The following is a 22,229-nucleotide window of genomic DNA, read 5'->3' as shown; positions in this document are numbered from 1 at the left end:
GTCCTTCTCTATCTCTTGTTACTTTCTTTGTTTTGAAGTCTATTTTGTCTGATATTAGTACTGCAACCCCTGCTTTCTTCTCACTGTTGTTTGCTTGAAATATGTTTTTCCATCCCTTGACTTTTAGTCTGTACATGTCTTTGGGTTTGAGGTGAGTTTCTTGTAAGCAGCATATAGATGGGTCTTGCTTTTTTATCCATTCTGTTACTCTGTGTCTTTTGATTGGTGCATTCAACCCATTAACATTTAGGGTGACTATTGAAAGATATGTACTTATTGCCATCGCAGGCTTTAAATTCGTGGTTACCTAAGGTTCAAGGTTAGCCTCTTTAGTATCTTACTGCCTAACTTAGCTCGCTTATTGAGCTGTTATATACACTATCTGGAGATTCTTTTCTTCTCTCCCTTCTTGTTCCTCCTCCTCGATTCTTCATATGTTGGGTGTTTTGTGCTGTGCTCTTTCTAGGAGTGCTCCCATCTAGAGCAGTCCCTGTAAGATGTTCTGTAAAGGTGGTTTGTGGAAAGCAAATTCCCTCAGCTTTTGTTTGTCTGGGAATTGTTTAATCCCACCGTCATATTTGAATGATAGTCGTGCTGGATACAGTATCCTTGGTTCAAGGCCCTTCTGTTTCATTGTATTAAATATATCATGCCATTCTCTTCTGGCCTGTAGGGTTTCTGTTGAGAAATCTGACGTTAGCCTGATGGGTTTCCCTTTATAGGTGACCTTTTTCTCTCTAGCTGCCTTTAACACTCTTTCCTTGTCCTTGATCTTTGCCATTTTAATTATTATGTGTCTTGGTGTTGCCCTTCTTGGATCCTTTCTGTTGGGGGTTCTGTGTATTTCCGTGGTCTGTTCGATTACTTCCTCCCCCAGTGTGGGGAAGTTTTCAGCAATTATTTCTTCTAAGATACTTTCCATCTCTTTTCCTCTCTCTTCTTCTTCTGGGACCCCTATAATACGGATATTGTTCCTTTTGGATTGGTCACACAGTTCTCTTAATATTGTTTCATTCCTGGAGATCCTTTTGTCTCTCTCTATGTCAGCTTCTATGCGTTCCTGTTCTCTGATTTCAATTCCATCAATGGCCTCTTGCATTCTATCCATTCTGCTTATAAACCCTTCCAGAGTTTGTTTCATTTCTGCGATCTCCTTTCTGGCATCTGTGATCTCCTTCCGGACTTCATCCCATTTCTCTTGCGTATTTCTCTGCATCTCTGTCAGCATGTTTATGATTCTTATTTTGAATTCTTTTTCAGGGAGACTGGTTAGGTCTGTCTCCTTCTCTGGTGTTGTCTCTGTGATCTTTGTCTGCCTGTAGCTTTGCCTTTTCATGGTGATAGGAATAGTCTGCAGAACTGGGACGAGTGACGGCTGGAAGGACTTCCTTTCTTGTTGGTTTGTGGCCCTCCTCTCCTGGGAGAACAGCGACCTCTAGTGGTTTGTGCTGCGCAGCTGCGCGCAGACAGGGTTTCTTCTTCCTGCCTGGCTGCTATGGAGTTAATCTCCGCTGTTCTGTGGGCGTGGCCTGGCTCGGGCAGCTACTCCAAAATGGTGGAGTCGCGTTGGAGCAGGAGCGGCTGGGAGGCTATTTATCTCCGTAAGGGGCCTCCCTGCTCCCTGCAGCCCAGGGGTTAGGGTGTCCGGAGATCCCGGATTCCCTACCTCTGGATTAAGTGACCCACCCTGCCCCTTTAAGACTTCCAAAAAGCACCCGCCAAAACAAAACAACGCCCACCAAAAAAAAAAGAAAAAAAAATTTTTTTTAATTAAAAAAAAAAGTTTTAATTAAAAAAAAAAAAAAAAAAAAGGTGGTCGTTCGTTTTTCTTTATTCTGCGGTGCCAGCCTCAGGCCTCTACTCACTGGTCTTTCTGCCCTGTTTCCCTAGTATTGGGGTCCCTATCCCTTTAAGACTTCCGAAAAGCGCTCGCCAAAACAAAACAGCAAAAAAGCAAACAAAAAATGGTCGCGCGCTTTTCTTATGCTCTCTGTCGCCCAGCCTCCAGTGCCTGCTCACTGTTCTTGCTGCCCTGTTTTCCTAGTATCGAGCGCCCTGCACTCTGGCCCGGATGGCTGGGGCTGCGTGTTTGGCAGTCCTGGGCTCCCTCTCCCTCCCGCTCTGCCTGCTCTTCTCCCTCCGGAAGCTGGGGGGGAGGGGCGCTCGGCTCCCGCGGGGCCGGGGCTTGTATCTTACCCCCTTCGCGAGGCGCTGGGTTCTCTCAGGTGCGGATGTGGTCTGGATATTGTCCTGTGTCCTCTGGTCTTTATTCTAGGAAGGGTTGTCTTTGTTATATTTTCATAGATATATGTTGTTTTGGGAGGAGATTTCTGCTGCTCTACTCATGCCGCCATCTTCTGCCCCTCTGCTTTAAACTTTCTTATACTTCTATTTTGATATGCATTTGCCTGAGTTTCTCTAGGGTCCAGGAGGGGTACAAAACTGTTCTAAGAAGTTGTGCTATTTCAAGTTGGCAAATGGGAAAATGCCAAGTCTCTAGTCCTCCAACCACCAGCAAAATCCCTAAGAACGATGGAAAAGACATGATTTAAAAATCCACAACCTTACCTCAAAGTGTGGGAGCAGCTCCACACATGCTTCCCTACCAGAAATGGCCTGGAATTACCCACAGGGTGACGAGCTGAAATGCTGCTGCAGGAGCAGGGGCAGCCCGTGGCCCCAAATCCTTCCTCCTCAGGCCAGAGAGAAAAGGGCATCTTCCTCCAGGTGGGAGCATCGGTGCTCAACGGGCCAGGGGCCCAGAACCTGGGGGAAGGGTGTGTGCCCTGTCTAGCCACCAGAAGCCACCTCCCACCTCCTCTGACTTTCAGGGACTCCTTTAGGAATAACAAGCCCCAGCAGCTCAAGTCACCTCTGTCCGAGAGACAGGAAACACAAGCAGGAGAATCTCAACTCAAAGATGAACTGCACTCAGGAATGACCAAATGACAAAGAAAGCCAGCTCCGTTAGAGGCAGAAAACAAAACCAGATGAGCTGATAGCCAATGAACCAGAGCGAAGAGAGGAAGCACGAGAGGACTTTAGAATGGCATAACTGATATCCTGAGTCAGATAGTGCATCCGTGAAAAAGAATCAACTCAGGATTACATGAATGAAAACTGTCATTATAAATAATAATAAAACCCCTCAATATATGCACCTTTGAAGAATAAATTAGAAAACAGAGATTCTGAAAATGATTTCTCCAGAATGCAGAATGAAGGGAACGGGAATAATCCACAGACAAGCCTGACACCTCAGTTTGCCCAAGAATGTTCACGCCTTTGCTTCACCTAGTCCCACAGGAAAGACAACTTGCTGGGCAGGATGGTTCGCACCCATTTCTTCACACCTGATGAGCAGGAGAGTATACAGCCAGTGCCTCCCAGAGTGGAGTAAGGGAGTGATAAGAGATCCACTACAGAAGAAAGTCTTTAAGATTTCAAAAGCAAATTTCCCTTCCCTGGGAATCACCTTCCTGGGAGGTAATATTAACAGTTTTACATCCTTCAAGCACCTTGGGGATCTGAGAACATGCTATGTGGCCTTGTGAACTATTTCCACCAAGTTCTGCATATAAACATTCTGCTTTCCCTCACAGGGTCTGTTAGTCACATATTGATATTAATTCCACCTCATAGATTAATTCCTTTCTTATAGCTTACAACAATTCAATGACTACTACCTGGAAACTCTGCATCTGAAAGCAAGGGCAATGTCTGTTATACGGTGGTTTACGTTACACAGAATATAGGCACATACATTTAAAAAGATCCTAAGACAAAAAACTTTAATTCCCACAAAGAACTCCTGGAGCCCTGAGAATGCCTCAAAGACCCTGACCTCGCCTGGAAATTCACCACATTACGAGGAACAGCAGCGATGGCCAGAATGTGTGAAGGGGGAATGGTCACCAGGTGATGCTATGACTGTTCTCCCATCTCTGTCAGGTAATGGTTTCCTACTTCCATGGAAATGACCCAAAGAGGGAAAAAACAAATCAATATGTCCAACACTGTTTATCGTAACCCTTTTCATAACAATAGACAGTTGGAAAAAACTCTACCTCCCCCCATATCACATAACAAAACTGCGTGTGTACACCGTTGATGACATGCAAAAAGGTCATAGGAAATGATGGTATATGAAAAAAATCAGGACAAATATGAAACTTGTATACTAATTCTCACTTTAAAAATTATAAATACTGACAAGGTTTCAATAGGGACAGAAAAGAGATGGAGGCGGAAACTCAGCTGTTGATGGCAGTGTCTTCTCTGATTGGCTGATGCCCTTGTCAGACTGTTTGGTTCAAGAGAGAATATCATGGTAAGACGGGGAGTAACTAAAGAGTATGTATTTTAAATTAACGGGATTTGTTTTGGTGAAGTTTTTGGATGACATGATAGTAAATTTTTAAAAATAACCCTAATAAATTCAACCTTAAAGGAAAGTTTAGACTGAGAATGAGTGCCATCAAAAAATTACCCCAAAAAGGAGCTTCACATAGTAACAACCTGAAATAAAACATATTGATCTGGAGAACTCCAAATATTTTTTGACTAAAGCAAAAATATGTAGAACTATGGGGAATCAGAGTTAAAGGGGGATCTAAATTTTCTTACACAATGAAAACATCAAAACCAGGTATGAACTAACATTAGAGAAACATTCATGTTTAACTTCTGATCACACTTCCTTTCACTAAAGCAATCTTCTGAATTTTGCAATATTCATTCTTGACTCTACATTACTGGTAATTATCCTTCTCCCCAACTCTGTAACTTCTAGGAAATTGACAGGGCACAGAGTGGTTTTTTTTTCCGGCTTAACTATACATACATGCCAACAGTAGGCCATTCTGGAATTGATTTACTCGCCTTCCCCTGCTTGCTTTCTCTCCAAAGCACTTATCACTACTTGAAATTATACCTATCTATTATAGTCAATATATTTATTTTTATATTACATATTTGTAAATCCCTTCAGAACTGGGATATTTGGTCTTTTTGTTCTTGGGCTTGTATCCCTGGTCATAAAACAGTTCCTGGCACATAGTAGATGCTCTGTAAATATTTGTTAAATAAATTCAAAGTGACAGGTATTGATTTTCAGATATACTACCTTTATTTAAAATAAATCATCCCTTTATCATCATGTGCATAAATACAACTTTACAGGAAAAAGAAATGTCTTTCTTTTCATCTGCATTTGTGACTCAATCTTTTGAGACAAGAACCTCCTGAGAATTTCATAAGAGCTGTGAACCCTTTTCCTAGAAAACTTCACTTTCTTGAAAATATGCAAAAGCGTGCATGCAATTTCCATTTGTTTATCATCCCTTTAGGGCACAGGTCTGTGAACAGAATGGCTTGGATGCAGGGTATGAACCTGAGTGGGAAATCATGTCTGTCTCTATTTTCAAAAACCTCTAAATTGGCATTTCCTTCCATCATGAATGTAGGCAGCAAACCACAACAGAGTAGCAGTATAGCTCATCTGACCCCCAGTAGAAATCAGATATGTTCATATCATGTCTTTGCTGCAGATTTCTCAAAATTCCTTTATTCTCATCACTACCTTCACCTTACAATAAATGACACTACATATAAGAATTACCATTATAATAAATACCACTACATATTGTTATTTAATGTAAGAAAAGCAGATTTATTACTATATCACTAGTAACTATTCTATAACAGTATTTCAATGTAATTGGTTTTCTTTGTTTTCAAATGTATTTTAATCTATTATACATTTAAAAACATCTCTTCTTAGGTAGGCTTCTGTCGATCACCAAATAGATTCACGGAAAATAAAAGGTTAAGAAATCCTGACCTGGGGACCATTAACTCCAAGTTAGGAACCTCCGCCTTACCAAGTATAAATCTCAAACTGACTTGAAATTCTTCTAACCTTACCAGACTCATGTTATATTGTATAAACTCTACAACACGTGCGATTTAAAAATTAATGCTTAAACTTCAGTTTATTCTTTGAAAATATATAATACATATTTATATGGCTCAAACTTCCAAAAGTATAATGTACACAATCCAAAACATTTTTCCTACCCCTACCCCTCGGCCTACCCTCACGCTCGACTCTACTCCCCAGTGGGAACTGCTGTTATTTATCTCTTGTGTCAAGTTACTTTCATTTTTCTTAGAAGTCTGGGAAATAAAATCTCCATGTCATATTCTATCATGGGAAATATATACATTTAAAAAAACAACTGTCTGGTTCTAGCATTTTTTTCCTTACAAATAAGATATCCAACTAAGGGGGGTCTATTTTAGGGTGGTCATAATCCCTATTTTTAGATTACTATGACTGTTATGTCTTTTAATATTAATTCACAGGTTATTTGACTTGTCCAAGTTGAACGAATGATTAATGATACAATAGTCTTGAAAAATGCCAGTTAATTACTTTGAATATAAATATTTTTTCCAAAATCGCTTGTGTCTAAACTGACTTTTCTACAAATCAATAAAAAAATTACAGACAACAAAAAAAATGGGCAAAGAACAGACAATCCTGAGAATAAAAATGTTGGGTAGGCATATAATGATATTTTAATTCCCAAGTAATCAGAAAAATTCAAATTTCAGATGGGGACCCTCTTATTCACCCATCACACACCAGCCAAAAAATACCCAGTGGCAGAGGGTGTAGGAAAATGAAGCTGTCATGGCCTGTTGATTAGAGTATAAACTGCACAACCGTTTTGAGGACAATTCAGATTTTCTACCTACACAGTGTTAATCCCAACAATTCCACTTCTAGATATCTCTTTTACAGAAATACTTGCTCATGTTGACAAAGATGCGAGTACAAGGATATTCATTGGAGCGATGCATGTGACAAGAAAACAACAGAATCTAAGCATCCAGCAACACAGGAAGTATTAACTGTGATAAATCTATACCATAAAATATTATGCAAGAGTTTAAATAAACGGGGTAGCTTTCTATGTAGTGGGAAGAAATCTAAATTGTATCAAAAAGTGAAAGCATTCAGTCATGGGTTGTTACCCTTCATGTAGAAAAGGTAAGAAAATCATACAACAAACCTATTTTGCTATCTGTAAATACTTATGTAGACAAATGCATGGAAAAAGACCTGGAAGGATGTATGCTAAATTCAGAGTAGTGGTCACCTCAGGGGTGGGGGATTAGGGCACATGGAAGGTTTTCACTCTTTGCGTAATTTCATTTTTATATATCAAGAACATAATCATGTGTTCCTTGCATACTGGAAAGTAAGTTTAAGCTGACTCTTAAAGAGAACCCACCAAATTTAATATCTGAAATAAACATAGAATTGCAATCAGTAGAGGTCGATTTGAGATACGGAGAGGGAAATACCTTTTCTCAGAACTTCTGACCTCAAAACTCTTGACCAAGAAACATGTTACAATACAGTTAGTTTTTTGTGTTCATATTTGGAGAGAATATACTCACAGTTTCTCAACCCAAGTGTATGACTTCCATGTATTTTCTTCAACGTAAGAAATAGAGTTTCCTTGGAAATTTCTGTGAAGAAACACAGTGCATATTCTTCAATAGGTAGGAAAAGAAGGAACAGAATAAGCAAAAGAATCATGGCAACCTTATCATGGCAACCAGGGGAATATTCAAATGCAGAAAATACCAGCTTTCTCGTGTCCACAGCTATCAGCTTCCCAGTTTGCACAGCTAATAAAGATATAACACGGGGCACAAACAATAGGGCATCTCCTCAGAAACTGAACTTCCTATCCGTCCAACTTCTTGGGCAGATAATGCCAGTTAATTACCTTGAAAGTAAGTGTTTTTTTCCTTAAATCACCTAGGTATCTCAAATGACTCCTTTCAAAGAGAAAATGATAAACAACTAAACAGAAAAAATGGCAAAAATTTATCATCAACAATAAATATAAAGAAACATTATGATTTCTTTATATACCAAATACTTGGCTCAGGGCCCACTGTTGAGATCTCTCCAGTTGTTAGAAGGAGAAGGGCAATTAGAATTTAAAGGGACTAATATGGAAAGATCTCTCAGAGACAGTGCATAGGGAAACGCACAAATCACCGAGCAAGGAATAATGTACTATCTCACTGGGGGGAAATGCAAAGCGAAGAGACTGGAAGGGAGGACACACACCAAAATGGTAACAGGAGTTATCTTATGGGTGGTAGGCAGGGTGGAGTGGGATTTCCACATTTTATCCTATATACTTCTGTGCCTTTTCTCTTTTTTTAAACACAGAGAATGTATCCATAAAATACCTGTGTTTAAAAGAAGCTGTTAAATGCTTGACGTTCCGTTTCAACCACTAACTCTCTGGATGACTTTGAATCTTTCCTTTCAGCTTCTCTTCCCTCAGCAACAAGTTCCCTATTTTTCAGGGCAGTCAGAAATAGCTCAGATACCTGTCTGCTCCTCTGCCTAGTGGAAATTTTGCACTCAACCACAAGCCTTCTGCGTGCCTTACGCTCACCAAGAAAAGGCACCTACAACTGAACTCGTCTCCCGCAAACGGGCTCGCCTTCCCAGCTGCTCTATTTCCCGCCGTTCTACCACCATCACTCTCCTCATCACCCAGGACAGAAACTTTAGAGTCAAATTTGATTTTCCTCTTTTCCTGCACATCCCACCCTCCAGCTCTAGTCGGTCACTTAGGAAGTCCTACTGACTCTTCCTTTGTCGCGCTCTCAGGATTTTCTTTCTACTCCCAGCGCTACCATTCTGATTCAGCCCCTTTTCACTTCACTCCTAGGCTTTGCTAGTAGTACATCCTGTTTGGTCTCCCTGAATCAAGCTCTCCTCTCTAGATCATGCTACATATGGAATCTAAAACAATCCCCTTGCTTTAATCATTTGTCTCTCTTGCTTGAAAACTTTCAATGGCTCTCCATCTCTCATACTGCAACTTTCAAACCCCTATAGCTGATAGTCAAGGTTTTTCAAAATCTTTCATTGCTTCCTAACCGGTTCATAACAGCCAGACTGGTCTATGAAATCCTGATCATTCCTGCAGCCATGCCTTGCCTACACTGAACATTTTTTCCCCCTATTTAACAAATTATAGCTACTCTTCAAGTCCCAGCTAAAATTGTCACTTATCCAAAGCGGCTTTCCCTGACCTCCATATCCCAGTGATTACAGGGTCTGGTGAATTACAGTACCTAGAGTCTCTATCTCTTTTAGTACTTAATTATCACCTCCCTTTTAATGAATATTCTTTCTTTCTACCTATCACTGTCATGTTCTAGAGACAATGTTTTTACATCTGTGGCTCATACAGTTCTTAGCCCTGGGTTGTGCAAAAAATGGGTGCTATATATAAAAAGCCAGAGGAAAAAGTTTTGGACATAACTGAGGGACCAAATAATAACAGTTAACACTCATATATACACGAGGCACATATAGAAGGGCTTTACATGTATTAACTCATCTAAATCTCACAATCTTATGGGATGGTAACTACCCTAATCCCCACTTTACAGATTAGGAAATTGAGTCACAAAGCTAATAAACGACAAACCTGGGTTCAAAACCAGGCAGTCTAGTTCCAGAATCTTTACTCTTAACCAGAGGATAGGGACATGTTACTATAAAGAAGATGGAGTAAAAATGATAGGAAAATGGTAGAATAGAGGTTAAAGACTTAAATGACAGAACTAAAAAAAGCAGGTAAGGAAAGAGAATAAGGGCAATTACAAGTAAAAGACCGGAGAAAGGAGAACAATATTAAGAAGGAAAAGGAAGACAAGGAATAGTTAACAAAAGTTAAAAACAGAAAGTCAGTCAACACAGGGTATGGAAATGAGGGGCCAGGCAGTACTTGAGGAAAATGCTACCAGTTCAGGCAGGATGCAGAGAACAAATGAAAAGAGGCGGTTCTTACAAGATCGTGAAGGTGCCATTGTGAGCGTTGGGCTCTGGCACGGGCACACTCTGGAGCTTCTGCTCTGGGCTGAGACCAACGCACGCCAGCGTCTCGTCTGTGCAGCTACAGAGCTCACATATGTTGTTTGTGGTGGTGTTCACCACTGAATTCTGAGTCAGTGATGGAAAACCTGTCTCAGACGGCTCTGGCTGCCGAGGTACGGAAACGTCCAGGTCCCCAGGTGCAGCTGTGACCTGAGTCAGGTTTGGACGCTGACTGGGAACCTGCCCGGGATGTGGAAGTGTCCCCTGAGGGCGCGCTGGAGATGGAGCTAGGGCTTCCTCCTGGACTGGGGGCTCAGCCTATTCAGGAGTGAAGGAAGGCACAGCCAGGGCCGCCTGCAGGTCTTTGTAGTTCTCATCCATCTCCGGGGGCTCTGGATGCTGATCCTGGGAATCCACCTGGGGAGAAAAAGATTCAGCCTCCTCAACTTTCTGTCCGTGATGAGTGGGAACACTTTTCTGGGAGAAAGCTTCAACTTCCTCAGGGGCCTCTGGAGGTTGATGTGGGCCGCCCAGAGACTCTACAGGTAGCTTCTCCTTAGCATAGACAACATCCCTATTGGGATCTAAGTAATCATCCTGCAATTGTTGTTTTAGATGTTTCTCTGCAAACCAGCCTGGAGTTCCAATAAGAACTTTGGTAAGCCATTGATACTGAGCTAGATCTTTCTTTGAGTTTGGAAGTGAAACAATAAACCTTGTTGGTTTTGAACTATCACTACCTAGCGGTGGAACAAGTATTTCAAATGACTGGTGTTCAGCCTGATATACATTTACAGTTTTAGTCTCAGTTTTGAGTCAAGGGGGCAGATCTAGGACCTGATTCTGGTCCCAACTTACCACCGGAACCACCTCTGGTGAACTTTCATGCTGGCCAGGCTTGTCCCAAAGTTCTGGTCCTGGGGGCAGCTCTCCAGCTGAACCTGTGTACCAGAAAGGAACCGCAGGATGCATCAGTTGTTGACGTGGATGGGGAAATTCAAGAGGGAGATTGGAGGGATCCGAAGACCAGGACTCGGTTGGCCCTGGGGGTCTGGGAGTCAGCTGCACAGGGTCCAGGGCCCAACCCGGAGGCTGAGCTGCTTGGACCAGCAGCCACAATGGTAGCAACACAAGAAGCCACGGGGCCCAGAAACGCAGCCAGGACATGGCAGCAAAGGCTCCAGGGCACAATGAGCCAGAGGACCAGAGCAGCTCCCTTAAGCAGAGCAGAACCATTATGACAGCTCTCTGATGCTCACATATCCCTAGCAACTGCGTGCCCCTCCCCTGCCTAGTCCCACCCTTCATTTATGACACATTAGGCTCAGGCTGAGATCGGCTCCACACCACCTGAGCAAGTCCTTTCTCAGAATCATGGAGTCCAAGCGTCCCCTCCCCAAGCAAAGGCTACAGACACCTCCCTCCAGATCCCCCTTCCCAGTGAGAGAGACAGGATTTGGGCTGCACATCTGGGTGGCCCTGGCTTCTGGTAGCCCAGGGATAGTGGGGGTTGGTTAAGAGAAGGGTAAGGGTGGAGGTGGTGCAGAGTTTACCCAGGAAGCCACTGGGTCTGGCATCATGGGAAATTCAAAAGTGCTCGTCCAGTCCTGGCAACTCTTCCTCTTCAAAGCTAAAGTCTGAGACATTCTGCTTTCAAGAAAAGTAGCTTACCTGCAAAAGAAACACCTGTTAAGGTGGTGGAGAGGGAAATACACTTTACAGTCATTCTAAAATGTTGCCATTTTCTTTAAACTCTCAGTATATCCACGTCTGATTATTAATTCACCACTCTACTACATGAGGACTACCACTGAATCAGTGATGACTCCAAAACTGCTATAGGAAGGGCCCCTGGGGGGTGACCAATCCATTCTGGGAAAGAGGGTCTGAATCCTCTTTCAGTGACTAGTAAATAGCCCTCTACATTGGTGTGGGAAACCCTTCCCATCCCACAATGGCTCATCGCAGCCACTAACCTACAAGGACACCACTGCTTCTCCGAGGTCTACCCTGTGTGCACACATGGAGAAGATACATAGGATGTTTAACTTGCAATGGTTAAATGATTTTTTTGAAATAATGTAACCAGCACCCAGTTGCTTCCTTCACCGCCCTTTTTATAATCTATTGTATTTCAGTTTTTGTTTTGTCTGATACAACCTCTAGCATGTAAACGCCAAGACAGAAGGGGCTTCATCTTATTCCTAGTGTCTAGTACATAGTAATGGTTTTTACGTGGGGTTGATTCCCAACTGGCCTCACGTAGAAATGAATCTACAATCAGGTTTCTGAAATCTTTAGCGTCAATACTGAATCCGTTTCTCACAAGAAGCTAGACTTCTTAGAGCCCAAAGTTGGATAAGTTTGAAATATCCTTGACTGGTTTTTTTCAAAAATTGAATTTAGAATATTATTTTGCACAGAAACACTTCAAAGACTTTTCTCAGATCATAACCACCTTTTCTTTCTCTACTTTCTAACTTTCAAAACAAACAAACTTCTCAAACTTTGGCATGAGTTAAATACAGCTAACCCTTGAACAATGCAGGGGTTAGAGGTGGCTTCTTTCAGGCACATTTCTGAGCTTTTTACATTCATCATCTCATTTACTGTTACAGTATCTCCTATGAGGTAAGCTGAATGACTAACCCTATTTTTTCAGATAAAGAAATTTCAGCTTAGAGATATTAAATACCTACAAATCTCTCTGGCTATAAAACCTAAAATTGCATAAGAAACCTAAGAGACCGAGGTAGCACTCAAACACATGATCCAAAGCTTATAAACACTATACTATTGGTGTCAACCAATTGAGAAAGAAGAACTGGGTCAAATACTTACTTGCTGTGTGACATGTATACAATAGAGACAATAATGTTTGCTGTCATTTTTCTCACAAATGCCCCAAAGAAGAAACTTGGGACTGTCACTCTCAAAGTATTTGGTGACTGAAAGAATGCGGAGTGTTTTAGACATCCATTATTTTCATCCAATAAAGTTTCCAAAATGAGTTTATTTGCTCATTGAAACTCAAGTACTTCAAGGACAATAACAGCAACAAAAAATCTTCCCTAAAACCACAATCAGCAGTTTCTGGAATGCATCTGAAATAGCCTTCTGAATAGCAAGCTTCTGGATTGTCTTCCTTTTCATAAGCAATGATAAAGACCCTAAATCCAACCCAAACAAATGGATTTAAATGTCTAGCTGAACAAAAATTGGTTTTTATTCCATTATGTCTAAAAATAAAAAGGCATCCATGATTCTTAGATCATTATCTTAGTGATTTTGGGAAAGCTCAGCACAACAGTATGGTTGAATGCCTCTGCTGCAGGTATATCCTGCCAGGGCACATTGTTACTGCCCCAACCCATTCTGGGAGTTCCTGAAGTACCAGAAGGGAGATGCAAGTCAGGAATGTGGCTCAAACCTCACATCACTCATAGACTTCAAATGGACAAGCTGAAAAGACACTCCTACAGACCTTACTGTCCTGTGTGTCAAGGGCTGGAATCACACAGTGAGAAAGGTTTAGTGGTAGTGCAAGATGATTTGGCCTCTCTCTAGGCATCACCCCCAAGAGCCTATGCCCACTCCACTTGCTAACAGCCCTACCCCTGCCTTAAAACTCTAAGCCTGAGGGCCATGGATTCTAGGAAAAAAACAGTACCAACTGCAATATGCTTTCTAGGTCCTTTCTATATTTGAATAGATAGCGAATATACAACATCCTTTCTGTATCTGACTTTATTTTGTTAAGGCCCTTTCACAGGAGGCAAAGGACTAAACATTTACACAGCTTATTTAACTCTTTAGATAATGATTTTGCTGGGATAATTGAAGGGTACAAGAGATCTCTGTTGGAAGGTCTACTTTAGCACAGAGCAAATTCTTAACCAAAAATTATGTCCCTCCTCCTAATCTTCTCGGCAGGAAGTGAGCTCTAAAACTGTAAAGTTAAAGGTTCTGTCAGATATTGTCTAAGACAAAAACCTGTATTGTAATACAGAAAAACTCTGCCCAGGCCTTTAAGCTTAGCAAGGGGAAGGCTTGACGATGTACTGAAAAGAAGAGTTTTAGAAAGGAGAGAGATCCTCCCCCTGCCCGCCCCGCAACCCCACACTCTGGAAACAGACCTGCCTCCAGCTTATCCAAAGGCTCCTCAGCCACACCAACTCCAGGACTCCTGAACTCACGGCCTGGCGATACCATGCCTAAAGCACAGAACTTCAGGCTTTGCTTCTGCAGTGGTGCCACAGTATCTTCATTATCTGTTTCTTCAAAATCAGAAAGATGCTGAAGCCGTTAGGATTTTGAATTAAAGTCCTCCCCTGGGATCTCAGTGCAGACTTCAAAATGTTTTATTAGAAATAAAGACTCAGTTCCAGCAATTCCAGCTGACAACTGAGGTGTCTTATAGCTCCAAAAGCAAGTAAGACTTGCAGATGAATTACTAGACAGATAACTATTTGTTATTACATACCATACAAATACTGGAGAAAATTATGGACACTTCCACCCAAGCCATTGGGATTATTATTAATTCTAGGTGGCAGGCCAATGCTCAGATACTTCTACTTAAGAGGCCTCTCACATCCCCTCCCCACAATCCCGTTTTATTCTTCTCTCTACAGTGTGGGATATTAATGCTGAAAGAGGAGTCTGGCTAGTCAAAGAAAATCTACAAAGTTAACCTTGATGATCCTTTTTGACCATTCATTGAAACCGAAGTAGTAATGTGCCAATTCTTGGCATCGGGAGCTGTTTAGGGCAGGGGACTGATGTTGAATTGCCTTGTGTGTGGTGCCCAGATGAACCTAAAGATGTAAGAGATAGACCTAAAGTCATCATAATGTGACAGTTCTTGCTGACAACCATTTTCCTTCATGCTACTGAAAACAAACCACCGCCCTCAGGTGCCTTAGGTCTTTTCCTTTATTTCTCTTTTCTGTATTTATAAAAGGCAAAAAAGGCAGGAACTATGTATACTTGTCAAAGTGTAGAAGAACACATAATTAAACTAAGTAACAAGTTCCAGGGGGTGGGGTAGGGGGAATAGTAACCCAAGGCTCGGTGTTAAGAAATTTAATATGAATGCCCTCTCCTCTCAACTACATATTGACTTGTAGAAGATTCCTTCATCATTCTATCAGTGATGGGCTTTAGGCTGTGAAAATCTCAGAACCTAAACCTCATGAAATGATCTTAAGGTCCAATGAAAGAAAGAAAGCTCATTACTCATAACTGATACCGAATAATTGTTTTGTAATCTTTCCAATACCATCTGTAATACCTGAGTGGCTATGTGAAACTGTCACAGGATAGAAGCAAGCAGATCATAGTCTTCAAATTAAAGACTGTCTAACAGGTAATCATTGCAGTCACAGGGAACAGAGCCAGGATTGAAGGGGTGTTCAACAGGGTACAGAAGTGGAGTCACATCTGAGGAGAGTCATCAAATTTAATCAAGGTGAAATCGAGGAGGAAAGGAATATGGGTAAGAATAGGCAGTCAGGTCAGTAGCAAATAGCCAGATCAAGAACAATCAGAGAAGGTTTATGGAATCATATAATTATAAAGTGAAAGGTTTGTGAAATCTAAGCCTCACTCATTTATTTAAAGGAATTGAAATGGTCCTTGATAAAGAAATTGGTGGTCGAATTGAGGTGCCTAATGAAATGTAATTCTGGAGCTCTGGGAAAGTGAAATTGGATGGCACAATATGGAATAAGGTTTCTACAATGTATTAAAGAACTTTTTAACTGTTTTCTGGGAACTGAAGGTAGTTCTGAATAGACACTTTGAGAGTGATGATTATGACTATGAAGCCTCCTTTATGTCACAACTGATGAAAGAGTTTGTCAAGCTCACACATTTTAAATCCACATAATAGTAAACTAAACATAAGACATCTCTTGTGAAGATTTCTTAAGGGGTAGCATAAAATGACATGGGGTGTATCACCAGTATATTTGGGTTTGACTTCTAGTTTCCAGTTTTTGTCATGAACCTTAAGTAAGTTACTTAACCACCCCAAGTTCGAGTTTCTTCATCTAAAAAAAAAAAGGGTGGAGGGAGAACCAGAGGATCAGTGTAGCAATGGAGCTAAAAGCATTCTGTAAAGCAGAGAGCTGTGCAAATGCTAGCCTATGAATTATTGAACTCAGCACTTCATCCCAGTGGAGCTAGGAATTGGACCCACCAACACTGGAGATTTCTCAAAAAGCTGCTTCTGATCACATGCCTTTTGGGCTCGTGGGCAGCCCTTGCTGGATAAAACTTGATGATGGCATAGAAACCAGGACAGGCCACTGTAGCATTTAGGAAGACTTGGACTGAATACAGAAGGCCGAACTGGGAGAATACTATGAACAGAAAATGCTGTGGGGTGGTCCCACGCCAAGTACAGCACATGAAATTTCCCGTCCTGAAAGACTGCCCATCCCCTCATATTCCCCAGGTAACTGTGGAGAGCATACAACTCAAAACACTTATTTCATGAACAATTGTGTTCTCCTCTGAAATCCTATGACTTTAGAAGCACTAGACGGCAACACGTGCTGTTGATAGCTTCCTCTCAAAAATCTGCCAGGGCCAGTGAATTGCCGAGGTTCGCTCTAGAAAAAGACTCCGCACAGCGGACACTACAAGGCGGGTGAGGGCTAAGGCGGGACTCCTGATGACCTGGTCACCAGAGGAGCCGCTTTCCCTATCCTCCTCTCTATCCTGGCCCAGCTCACACGCAAGACCTGAGTCGTGGTTCCAGAGCTCACTCCCACACCCGTAAAGTGGTCATTTCCAGTGACAACCGCAAAAGGTACCGACACCATCCTTCAGTCACCGCGCATGCGCGGCCAAGGCTCAGGCAGTACTGCGGCCGTTCTTCGTAAAAAGAGGATCGTGGTGGAGCTGGCGTTGCAGGGCCGGTCTACGAGGCGGCCGCGTGAGAGTGCCCAGCGGCCCTGGGTAAGACAGCCATCGGGCGTCCCGGGGCTGGGCTTAGTGCCCTGCCGGGCCCCGACCTCCCAGGGGGGGCTGGGCCAGTCAGCCCGCGGCCACCGCTGTCCGGCGCGAGGTTGTCCCTAGCGGCCTGGCCACGGCCAGCGGGGATTGCGGCTGCAGCCGCAGCCCTGGCCATCTTAAGGAGTATGGCACACACTCCTGCTGGGCGGCGCTGCCTCTTCTCAGCCCTGGAGCAGGCACACGCGCGCCAAGCCGAGCAGCGCTGGGAGGAGCGCCTGGCCAACCTCAGCCACGCTGCAACCGGAGTCGCTACGAGCTGCCCGGCTTCCTCCGCCGCTGCGCAGGAGCGCATGAAGAACCCAGGCAAGTGCGAGGTGGATCGCTTGGCTGGCTGGAAGCCCTCCGTGTACTACGTCATGCTGATCCTGTGCGTGACTTTCCTCCGCGTCTGCTGCGCCTTAGCCATGTACGCCTCAATCGGGGTAGAGCTACTTTGCCTTGCTCTACTGCTTTGTGGCATTCAGTATCATTGGCTTTGGGGACCTCTGTCAGCAGCCAGAATGCCCACTATAAAAGCCAAGACCTCTACTGCCTCGCCAAATTTGTCTTCATCCTCATTGGCGTCTGCTGCACCTACTCCTTGTTCAGTGTCCTCTCTGTCCTCATCACTATGTGAACTGGGTCCTGAGGAAAATGGATTGTGGGTGCCACCAGCAATGCCAAAGACGACCCTGGCGGTCATGGAGGAACATGGTGATGCCGGGCAACGTCAGAACCAGCGCAACATCTCCGTAGAAACAGATGGAGTGATGGAGAGTGACACAGGCTGGCAGCGTCCCTTGGGGGAGAGGATCTCCGTGAAGGGCTTTTTGGCAGCAACAAGGTGTCAGTAGCCATCCTCCAGAAGCAGCTGTCTGAAACAGCCAACGGTTGCGCCCACCAGGTCAGCATGCTGTCCAGGTGTTGTTGGGGCAGCATTATGTGTTTTCCTCGGTTCTTGTCCCCACCGCAACAAAGAATTGAAGGGCAGAGTCACAGTAGTGAAGCGGGGTAAAAGTTTCATTTGAAGTAACGTAAAGAGAGAAAATATGCAGAAGACCTTAGGGAGGAGACGCACCCTGAAAGGCTGGTGAAAGTTTAAGGCTTCACACATAGAAAGTACAGGCGACCGCAGAGGGAGGTGCGCTGAAAAAGTTAGTTATGCACTTAGTGCGGGTGACCCCAGAGAGAGGAGCGCTGTTGTAAGTCCGGGAAAAGGAAATCCCAGGGCAAAATACCTCTAAAAACCAAAATCAGTCAAAGGGAGAAATAAAGTTTAAAACCCATTTATTGCTTGCAAACTGCAGTTAAGGGCCATCTTTCTCTGCTCCGAAAGAAGCCAGCAAGCCAGCCAGCCCCCTCTCCTTAACCTCTCAGGTTCAGACATGCCCTCGGTTGCCCAGGTAATTATCAATTGATATTCTCTCCACCCCGGAGGATATGCAAATGCCCTAAAGCCATATTTCTTTCCTCCGCTCATCGCCTATTGATATGCAGATGTACTAAAGCCAGGAGAGATTCTGGAAATACTACAATTTTTTTTTTTTTAGATAATTATTTTTTATTGAAGGGTAGTTGACACACAGTATTACATTACATTAGTTTCAGGTGTACAACACAGTGATTCAACATTTATATACATGATAATTCTAGGTACAAGCTATCACCATACCAAGTTGTTACAATATTTTGACTATATTCCTTGTGCTATACATTACATCCCGGTTACTTATTTATTTTACAATGGGAAGTGTGTACTTTTTTGTTGTTGTTGTTGTGAGGGCATCTCTCATATTTATTGATCAAATGGTTGTTAACAACACTAAAATTCTGTATAGGGTAGTCAATGCTCAATGCACAATCATTAGTCCACCCCAAGCCTAATTTTCATCAGTCTCCAATCTTCTGAAGCATAACGAACAAGTTCTTACATGGAGAACAAATTCTTACATAGTGAATAAGTTACATGGTGAACAGTACAAGGGCAGTCATCACAGAAACTTTTGGTTTTGCTCATGCATTATGAACTATAAACAGTTCAAATATGAATACTCATTTGATTTTTATACTTGATTTATATGTGGATACCACATTTCTCTCTTTATTATTATTATTTTTAATAAAATGCTGAAGTGGTAGGTAGATACAAGATAAAGGTAGAAAACATAGTTTAGTGTTGTTAAGAGAGCAAATGTAGATAATCAGGTGTGTGCCTGTAGACTATGTGTTAATCCAAGCTAGACAAGGGCAATAAAACATCCACGTATGCAGAAGATTTCTCTCAGAACGGGGGGGGGGGTGAGGTTCTAAGCCTCACCTCTGTTGATCCCCAATTTCTCACCTGATGGCCCCCCTGCGACTGTGCCTATCTTAGGTTGTTCCTCCCTTGAGGAATCTTACCCGTCTCTGGCTAACCAGTCATCTTCCGGGGCCATACAGGGAAATGTAAAGTTGGTAAGTGAGAGAGAAGCCTTATTGTTTGAAATGGTTAGCTTTTTACTTCTTTGCATATTTATGCCCTGTAGCTTCTATGCCCAGCATTTGTCTTGAGGTATCTTTACCACTTGGAAGAATTATGATACTCGGTAAATTTGATATGAGGCACAAATTCTATTTAAGGGTTGTAATTAGGAAGGAAGAAGAAAAGCTATAGAAGTAGCAGGCGGAAGAAAACATGGGAAGATTCATTATTTCTTTGACATATCTTCTTGTAGAGTAACTTCAGCATGTATAGGTTTTAAGCTACTACTTAAATTGCGCACACACATTAACATAATAGGAGTATAGTTACATAACCAAAGCATATCTGTAATTACCAGCCATCTCCAGTGAAACCAAGAAAACCAGTTAGGCACCTTAGGCATTTGTGAAAACTTATCTATGATATGGTGGATATTGTCCAACTGAACTTGAACAGTCTGAGAGAAATCAGACAAGTTAAAACAACCCATTCCTGGGGAATGTTCACATCCCTTATGTTCTTTTAACAGTAAATAGTCTGTAGTTGTAAGATTTTGGAGCGCTACAATTTGCACTTCTCCTAATTCTTGGTTGAGTTCCAACAGTATAGATCCAGTCACATTTGCTGTTTTACTGTATGCACAGGCCAGCTTAGATATCTCCTTCATTCCCATGGCAAGTCCAGGAGCTGGTGGGATGAGTGCATCTACAGCTGTAGCAGTGCGTGGATCTGTGTTGGGGTTTTTTGATGATCATCTTCTGGCATGAGTCTTCCAGAGAGTGCTGATGTTGGAAGTTCTCTTTCATATCGTATCTTAGTTCATTTTCGGGGTAGCCCAATTAGGCTTTGATTTTCTGTATAAACGCAAACAGACCCTTTGCCTACACTTTTTATTTTTTTTTTTTAATAATTATTTTTTATTGAAGGGTAGTTGACACACAGTATTACATTACATGAGTTTCAAGTGTACAACACAGTGGTAGAACATTTATATACATAATTCTAGGTTCCAGCTATCACCCTACCAGGCTGTTACAATATCTTGACTATATTCCTTATGCTATACATTATATCCCGGTTACTAATTTATTTTACCATTGGAAGTCTGTCCTTTTTTTTTTTTTTTTTTTGTGAGGGCATCTCTCATATTTATTGATCAAATGGTTGTTAACGACAATAAAATTCTGTATAGGGGAGTCAATGCTCAATGCACAATCATTATTCCACCCCAAGCCTAATTTTTGTCAGTCTCCAATCTTCTGAGGCATAACAAACAAGTTTTTACATGTAGAACAAATTCTTACATAATGAATAAGTTACATAGTGAACAGTACAAGGGCAGTCATCACAGAAACTTTCACTTTTGCTCATGCATTATGAACTATAAACAGTCAGTTCAAATATGAATACTCATTTGGTTTTTATACTTGATTTATATGTGGATACCACATTTCTCTCTTTATTATTATTATTTTTAATAAAATGCTGAAGTGGTAGGTAGATACAAGATAAAGGTAGAAAACATAGTTTAGTGTTGTAAGAGAGCAAATGTAGATGATCAGGTGTGTGCCTGTAGACTATGTGTTAATCCAAGCTAGACCAGGGCAATAAAACATCCACGTATGCAGAAGATTTCTCTCAGAACGGGGGGGTGAGGTTCTAAGCCTCACCTCTGTTGATCCCCAATTTCTCACCTGATGGCCCCCCTGCGACTGTGCCTGTCTTAGGTTGTTCCTCCCTTGAGGAATCTTACCCGTCTCTGGCTAACCAGTCATCTTCCGGGGCCATACAGGGAAATGTGAAGTTGGTAAGTGAGAGAGAAGCCTTATTGTTTGAAAAGGTTAGCTTTTTACTTCTTTGCATATTTATGCCCTGTGGCTTCTATGCCCAGGGTTTGTCTTGAGGTATCTTTACCACTTGGAAGAATTATGATACTCGGTAAATTTGATATGAGGCACGAATTCTATTTAAGGGTTGTAATTAGGAAGGAAGAAGAAAAGCTATAGAAGTAGCAGGCGGAAGAAAACATGGGAAGATTCATTATTTCTTTGATATATCTTCTTGTAGAGTAACTTCAGCATGTATAGGTTTTAAGCTACTACTTAAATTGCACACACACATTAACATAATAGGAGTATAGTTACATAACCAAAGCATATCTGTAATTACCAGCCATCTGCAGTGAAACCGAGAAAACCAGTTAGGCACCTTAGGCATTTGTGAAAACTTATCTATGATATGGTGGATATTGTCCAAATGAACTTGAACAGTCTGAGAGAAATCAGACAAATTAAAACAACCCATTCCTGGGGACTGTTCACATGCCATATGTTCTTTTAACAGTAAATAGTCTGTAGTTGTAAGACTTTGGAGCGCTACGATTTGCACTTCTCCAAATTCTTGGTTGAGTTCCAACAGTATAGATCCAGAAAAAACAGTGGTTAGATGCCACGAAGTAGGTGGCAATGCCTTACCCGTATGCGTGTTGTCAGGCCCGGGGGCCTCTTCCATCCTTGTCAAGGGGAGTGCTAACCTTCTCTCCTTTCATACAACACTGCCTACACTTTTATATGCCCTTTATACTCTAGTGTAGAACTCATTGGAGGTTACCACACAGGAAGTGCCCTTTTTTTTTTTTGTTTCTTTTGTTTTTGGTATCACTAATCTACACTTACATGACGAATATTATGTTTACTAGGCTCTCCCCTATACCAGGTCTCCCCTATAAACCCCTTTACAGTCACTGTCCATCAGCATAGCAAAATGTTGTAGAATCACTACTTGTCTTCTCTGTGTTGTACAGCCCTCCCTTTTCTCCTACCCCCCCATGCATGTTAA

General features: G+C 42.2%; 1 protein-coding gene, 1 long non-coding RNA gene, 1 other non-coding gene and 1 pseudogene across 3 annotated transcripts in view; all 4 read right to left on the bottom strand.

Annotated features, from left to right (window-relative positions):
- The window catches only part of LOC130683504 (leucine-rich repeat-containing protein 37A-like), a 228,805-nt gene that overhangs the window by 32,383 nt on the left and 174,193 nt on the right, over positions 1 to 22,229 (bottom strand). The window lies entirely within an intron of this gene.
- The window catches only part of LOC130683506 (uncharacterized), a 69,571-nt gene continuing 58,126 nt past the window's right edge, over positions 10,785 to 22,229 (bottom strand). The window contains exons 5-6 of the long non-coding RNA XR_008997284.1: positions 11,482 to 11,599; positions 10,785 to 10,869 (exon numbers count right to left, since the gene is read on the bottom strand). This is a non-coding gene — a long non-coding RNA (uncharacterized LOC130683506). The remainder of the gene's footprint in view (positions 10,870 to 11,481; positions 11,600 to 22,229) is intronic.
- Positions 12,949 to 16,378, bottom strand: LOC130683499 (RAD52 motif-containing protein 1-like; annotated as a pseudogene).
- Positions 21,821 to 21,946, bottom strand: LOC130683731 (U6atac minor spliceosomal RNA). Its single transcript, XR_008997607.1, has one exon. It is a non-coding gene; the product is annotated as a U6atac minor spliceosomal RNA (small nuclear RNA).

The sequence above is a fragment of the Manis pentadactyla genome, chromosome 4, assembly GCF_030020395.1.
Source record: "Manis pentadactyla isolate mManPen7 chromosome 4, mManPen7.hap1, whole genome shotgun sequence".
Taxonomy (NCBI): domain Eukaryota; kingdom Metazoa; phylum Chordata; class Mammalia; order Pholidota; family Manidae; genus Manis; species Manis pentadactyla.
This window is presented reverse-complemented; position numbering and strand designations above follow the sequence as displayed.